The sequence below is a fragment of the Triticum dicoccoides genome, chromosome 1A (genome assembly GCF_002162155.2).
Source record: "Triticum dicoccoides isolate Atlit2015 ecotype Zavitan chromosome 1A, WEW_v2.0, whole genome shotgun sequence".
Lineage (NCBI taxonomy): Eukaryota > Viridiplantae > Streptophyta > Magnoliopsida > Poales > Poaceae > Triticum > Triticum dicoccoides.
In genome coordinates this window covers 582,787,758-582,795,173 of record NC_041380.1, presented here as the reverse complement: position 1 = coordinate 582,795,173, position 7,416 = coordinate 582,787,758, and the positions used below count along the sequence as shown (strand labels likewise).

The following is a 7,416-nucleotide window of genomic DNA, read 5'->3' as shown; positions in this document are numbered from 1 at the left end:
CAAAAACCCCAGCCACAGAAATGCTGATGCGTGAATGCCTATTGGTCCCGGTTGGTGCCACCAACCGGGACCAAAAGCCCTCCTGCCTGGGCTCCGCGCACAGGCCACGTGGAGGCCCATCTGCCCCGGTTCTGGATTGAACCGGGACTAAAGGGACAGGGCATTAGTACCGACCCTTTAGTCCCGGTTCAGGAACCGGGACAAAAGACCCTTACGAACCGGGACAACAGGCCCCTTTTCTACTAGTGATAGATCGACTGTCACACTTGACATACAAGGCTCGGCTTAAACCATGTCAACAACTGGACATAAGCCAAGTGTTATTTGTCGGGCACTCAGCATATGGTAAGCTGAGTAATATATTAGGGTGCTGGTCAACATAAATGCTTTTGACATTTGCGTTGCCTTAATGGCGGTGCCACGTGATACCTAAGGGCATCTCCAACAGGTTGTATGTTAGTCTTGTTGGTAAAATGTCCATGTCATCAACCAACAAGCTATCATATAACTATTCCAATGAGTTGTATGTAAGCTATCCAATAGATGGTGAGACAATAAATGTGATTGCTCTCTATTTCACCTTCGAGCTTGTGCAAAGGTTGTTGGTTAATCTACATACAACTTTGCTCTCTCTCCACATTTAATACATGCCACATCATCACTATGTCCTAGGTGGCAAATTTACCAACACCTATCTCACAACTGTTGAAGATGCCCTAAGTGTAAGACGAGTGCCATGTATGGGTGCTCAGCTTCTAGTTTGCCAAGTGCTTGGTTGTTGGCATCCATTTCTTCCAGCGGCTTCCAGGGGTAGCCACGTGCCCCATGGTAATCCTAGTGTCAGAGACGGATGGTTGGTGTATAATTTCGTGTAACACGAGTGTAAGAATGGCGTCTTGGCTTACGCGTTATCAAGTCCCTGGAAGTCGGCATCCACTTCTGGCAGGGTCTCCCAGGGGCGGCTACGTGCCTCGTGGTAAGCCGTGTGTCTACAAGTGGGTGCTCGATTTACATGGTTTGCGGAGTAGACGATAGAGGGCACTCGCTTACACCTACACCGACCGGTGCCATTTGACTCTTCTTTTCCAGATCATGCCATTTGGCACCTGTGTCAAGTATGACACTCAGCTTACCCCTATAAGCTGAGTGTAACACTCGGCTTACTGTATAATAGATATTTTTTGCTTGCTAACTGGACCAGCCCCGCAATTCAGAATATATGTAACAACAAGCACATATTGGTCCATTACAAGCACAGATAGGTACATACAAGCACATATAGGTCCATAGAAGCAACAAATCACAAATAGTAGCACACATTAGTCCATACAAGCAACAATAACTAGCTGACATGCAACTCCCTTTAACAACTAATTTCAATGAGAATGACAGTGCAACATGGATGAGTTTGTATTTCATATTCGCATGTCACAATTGGCAATGTATTCCATATTATCAACCATTGCAAGGTTCTCATGCCATCATGCGCTCACCTTTCGGTATGATTACGAAATTACCATGAAAATGTTCCATAATGTAGCCACTCGGAATGTTTTAGCATCTTATTGAGTTCATTAGGTATATTTAGGTGTACCGGTCCACTAAACAAAAGACATCCAAAGGTAACAGAAAATTTTAAAATAAAATCATGATATAGACACAATACGCATATATTATGCCATAGAATTTAATGTTTAAATTAAATTTGTATGTTGACAAAAAATACCACAAAATTCAAAGTGGAGTGAATAGGTATTCATAGTTTAATTTGTTATCCTTGTTACCTGAGTTGTGAATCAAATTTGGTTCTGAATTTTTTAGACATGGTAGATGTATGTTGTAACATTGTTTTAAAAGTCACTTAATATTTTCATAGTCACTAAAATATGCTAATGAATCATCTTGCATAGTATATTAGTGCACATATATATGTGTCTAGTGCACCCAATATGCTTCGTTGTTCGGCGAGGTTCCTCCGTGAGCGGTGGAAGCAGTTGATAAGGAATGTCACAATTTGGTTCCTTGATTAATATGGTGTTGTGTACTTTACATGGCCTTGTTTCTTGTAATCCTTCACTATTATAGCCACGACTTTCAACACTCAACTGATTTTGTTTATCTGTTGACCTCGATGTTAAGTTAGTTTGATGATATCACATGCAATTCATAATCCTTGCTTATTTTAATTTGGGCTATAATAATAGTTGTATGTTTGGAGATCCATTTGCATGATACGTGTAGGCGAAGGCCAAGGACGGCGCAGCTACACACGGAGATGGATTGCGACATTGAGTCAGGTTATCAACATTACTTCTCCGCAAAAAAAAAGGTTATCAACATTATTATATCCATCAAGCTCCAGCATATATAGCTAGGGACCCTTTCTTTTTCTTTCTCCAGCTGGTTTTTCCAGCCCATACGTACATCATTTCCCCCTACTAAATGAAAAGGCAGAGCACACCCTCTGGTGGGGGCAGTAGCGATGGTGGTGGCCTCGTTCCCACTTCTTCGCAATATATGATGACCAACTTCTGGTGAAGTAGAGATGTTGCTGCAACCATATGTGCCAAATGTTTTTCCTGGTTTTCAACCACCTTTTGCTCCCCACATCAGAATCTCATACATGACCATCCGACAGGCATGGTGCTCACTAGCTTATTTGCACAATTAATTCCAGTGAGACTGGGAATGAAAAGTACACAAGAGTATATCTTTATGTCACATTCAAGTGTCACATAGAAAAAGGAAAAAAATCACCATTTTGTGCCCCCAAGTATATGCCGGTGTATGTTTGGCAACAGAATAGAGGACAGTGTATTTTTTAGGGCTTATTTACTTCATTTTAAACATTCTCGGCGTGGACAAGATCGGATAACCAAGACCCAAGCATGACATGACAGGCAGAATACATAGCTACATCCACTTTAGGGTGGACAAAAAGCTCGTAACTCGGGAGCTTAATACGTACAACCTCCGTCTCAAATTATTTGTTTTATATTTGTTTACGTATATAGATGTATCTAACACTAAGTCGTGTCCTTGATACATCTGTATCATCTAGATAAATCTAAGATAGTAATTTGAGCCCTTAAGCTCGTAACTTGGCCCTTAATGAACCATGCCGAACGAGCTAACGAGTTTTACGATTACCTACGGTGGCGCAGAACTCCTGGATACTTGGAATTGAGGAAAGAAGATGTTGAGCACCCCACTGTATGGTTACTTCCAAAATCTATCATTCAATTTTATGCTCCAAATTATTTATAATTTAAATGTCTAGTAGGTGTTGGTCAAGGGCTCACGAGCTTAACGAGAGCTTCAAACGAGCGGAGCCAAGAAGGATTTTTCTTGTTAATCTTAACAAGTTTAGAAAGCACGAGCTTAACGAGTGGAGCAGTTCACTAATTCACCCCTAGTCCACTCCATCACGCACGGCGTCTATAAATACTATCATCATCAGCTAGCGCCCTGCGTATCAAGCGCCGATATGCATGCCACACAGTCGCTTCCATAACACTAACTGATTAGGGATACCAGTACAACTAGGTAAGATCGACGACATGGTATTCATGTGCTGTTCCTCGCACCCACTACAGGCAGCCTCCTTGCTGCTGCTTTGCTTCTGCATGGTGCTATCCAGAGTGCACGCAGGAGGATCTCATTCTCGCAAGGTAAGCATGATTGTGTGACGGTATGTGTTTCTAGGTAGCTAGTAATTAACCATGTATACATATCTGTGTGCCTCTCTAGCTTTGTGTCGCTTACCTAGGCGACGTGAAGCACGAGCACCCGGACGATGTCGTCGCCTCTCACCATGAAATGCTGGGCACTCTTATCCAAAGGTTTGAGCTTTTTAGCAAGGAGCTACTTTGTAGGAAGAACGGAATTAACTGAACGGCCGGCCCTTGGTGGCACTCACTACTTTGAGCTTTTCTGGCAAGGAGGGTTCCTCGGCCTCCATGGTCTACCACTACAAGCATGGTTTCTTGGGCTTCGCCGCCATGCTCACTGCAAACCAAGCAACAAGGCTTGCAGGTCATCTCAGTTTTCCTAGCATAATACTATTCTCTCTAGTTCAAAAATAGGGTGACAATTTTTATATTGACATGGACTTCAAGATATAACACAATCTAAAAATAGTAATATTGTGAGAATGCTTTGAGACAAATCTATATTGTTTCCCCATGTTACCAATGTGAATATTCAAAACATTCGGCACTTTTGAAAGTTTAACCGGAGGTGCCAAGGTTCATCGGCGCAAGGTTCTATAGCGTCGGGATCGCCAACAAAGACTTAAAGGCTGACTCTCTCTCGCCCCGGGATCACAACGGCCATGGCACGCACACGGCTTACACTGCTGCGGGCTCCACCGTGGAGGAGGAGGTGGCCAGCTTCCACGGCCTTGCTGCGGGGGTGGCACGCGGAGGCGCACCGCGCGCTCGCATCGCAATATATAAATCACTCTGGAGCGTGGATGAAACCGGCTCCACGGCATCTGTGCTAGCCGCCATCGACGACGCGATCCATGACGGGGTGGATGTATTGTCAATGTCCCTCGCGTCCCGCGACGGCTCAGACGACTACTCCTTTGCCACCTTGCACGCGGTTCAGAAAGGGATCATCGTGGTATTGTCCGCCGGTAACGATGGGCCCCGGGCCCAGACGGTCGCGAACAGCTCGCCGTGGCGCATTACCGTCGCGGCAAGCAAGCTGGACCGCTCGTTCCCGACGGTGGTCACGCTGGGAAACAAGCAACAGATGGTGGTAAGCGGTCGAGTATATACTATGTGACTATGTGTAGCTTGTGCGGCATGCCACATGACTCCTACCTCTACCTCCTAAATTAGTGCTGCCCGGCCATTTTTGCAGGGGCAGTCTCTCTATTACCAAGCGAAGAACTCATCATCCAGGAGCAGTTTCACCTCTCTAGCATTCACACCGACGTAAGTAGATATAACAAAAAGATGTGCATGCACCATGATCGGATGAGATACACAACAACAACATTATTTTTTATTCATGCGACACCAAAGATGCAAAAATGAAGATATAAAATAGTCTTGAATTTGCGTTTTGTGTTTACCTGCACCGCGGAGGCACTCAATGGCGAGGAGCTGAATGGGATGATCCTGCTCTGCTTGAACTACAAAGAGGCGCAGGCATCCAACCCAGTGGAGGCTTTCATCCAAGCGTCCACGTACGTGGTGGACCATGGGGGATCCGGGCGTCCACGTACGTGGTGCACCACGGGGGATCCGGGCTCATCTTCACGCAACGCATGACGGATGCCTTAGAACTCATCGTGTATTACTGCCTGGGCATCGCCTGCGTTATCGTTGAACCCGACGTCGGGAACAAGATACACCAATATTTGAGAGACTCAAGGTAAAATTTTATGATCTGTCGATATCGACATGCAGGTTTCTCAAAAAATAATTTGCATCGACACTACCAACCGTTGATGTGTTTAGAAGGGGTTTACCGAAGCAAAAGTGATTTTGTTAACCTTTATTTTGTTTTGTAAGTAGCTTTCCTGACTGGCAAAGATTGAACCAGCACGCACCGTCACCGGCAAGGGCATACTGGCCCCGAAAGTGGCCACCTTCTCCTCGCGAGGCCCATCGATTGATTACCCCTTCATCAAGCCTGACATAGCTGCGCCTGGAGCCAACATCTTGGCAGCAGTGGTAAACTCCTACGACTGCTGAAAGCTATGCACCCAAACTGGTCTTCTGCTGCAATAAAATCAGCCATCGTCACCACTGGTTCGTAATAACAAGGCAGCCAACCATAAACTCCCTCCGTTTTTAAATAAAAGTCTTTTAAAAGATTTCACTATAGACTATATATGAAGCAAAATGAGTGAATCTATACTCTAAAAGGCATCTATATACATCCGAATGTAGCCTCTATAGTGAAATCTCTAAAAGACTTATATTTAGAAACGGAAGGAGTATAACTCTATTCGTGCATGTAGGACTTCCAATCCCTAGCTAGTTCATGCATGCAGTTGTGGTGTTTACCTCTGTTTTCTTGGTTTTGCTTGCATGGTACAATTAATTAAGCCCGTGTAACTGATCAACGCGGCATGTCAATATTGGCAGAAGGACTGCCGCGGAAGGTGGCCGACCCATCGACTATGGAGGTGGGAACATCAACCCTTCAAGGGCAGCCTATCCTGGACTGGTTTACGACATTGATCCATGCGATTACAACAAATTCTTCCAATGTGCCATCATCAGTCAGAGGACACCGACATCCGTGAGCTGCAACGCCACACTATTGGCATATACAACCTCAACTTGCCGTCCGTTTCAGTTCCCGACCTGAGGAGTCCGATCACCATCCCAACGATGGTGACAAATGTCGGCGATGTCCATTTAGTGTACCACGCCATAGTGCAAAGCCCAGACCGAGTCAAGATGGAGGTTTTCCCACCTGTTCTTGTGTTCGACAATGTGAACAAAGTTCAAAAGTTTGATGTGAAGCTGTCACCTATGTGCAACTTGCAAGCGGACTACACGTTCAGAGTCTTACTTGGCATAATGACCTACATGCTGTGAGGATTCGAGTTGCGGCCCAGATTACAAATCAGGATTTCTACGCGGATGTTGCATAATAAAATGTAAATCCCATCACCTAACTTGCGATAAAAATCAGACCTATATGGCAGTGATAAGGTATCCATGTCACCCCACATGTGGGCTGTGTGTGTGTGTGTGTGTGTGTGTGTGTGTGAGAGAGAGAGAGAGAGAGAGAGAGAGAGAGAGACGAGACGAGGCGTTTGAAATTGTATTACTGAAGAGAGGATGAATTGCAAAAAAAAGGATAATTACAAATACGCATTTGCTAATTTTACGTTGTATCAACAAGCAGAAAAAAAAAACTATCAGGATGGAAACCAAATGGTAATTCTGGTTTGAATTAGAATTCCCGTGCTTAAATCTAGTCCAACGTGACACAAAATACTAAATAGAGGTTCCATTTGTAAGCATAATGACCGTGACGTCTGTGGTATGCCGTGTCACACCTGCAAGCCAAAGCCAGCCGGCTCCACACGCCCTCCTACACACTCCCTCTGTTTTTAGTTATTCGCATATAGGTTTGTCTAAAGTCAAATTTTATATACTTTCAACAAGTTTGTAGAAAAATATATTAACATATACACCACCAAATATATATCATTGGATTCATCATTGCATGTATTTTCACATTTCACATCATATAAATTTGTTACTATAAATTTTCATATTATTTTTAAAAAACTTGGTCATACGTTATAAAGTCAGACTTCAACCAAAGCTAATATGCAGAGTAAATAAAAATAGAGGGAGTGCCTAGTTCACTCTATAGCAAAGCCACCCGGCCCTGCTCCACTGTGCACCCTAGACAAGAGGCAATGACTCCGTCATAGTG

The 7,416-nt window shown here is 44.3% G+C and overlaps 1 pseudogene; it reads left to right on the top strand.

The window, feature by feature from the left end:
• Positions 1 to 2,275: 2,275 nt before the first annotated feature.
• LOC119356130 lies at positions 2,276 to 6,687 on the top strand (annotated as a pseudogene).
• Positions 6,688 to 7,416: the final 729 nt, after the last annotated feature.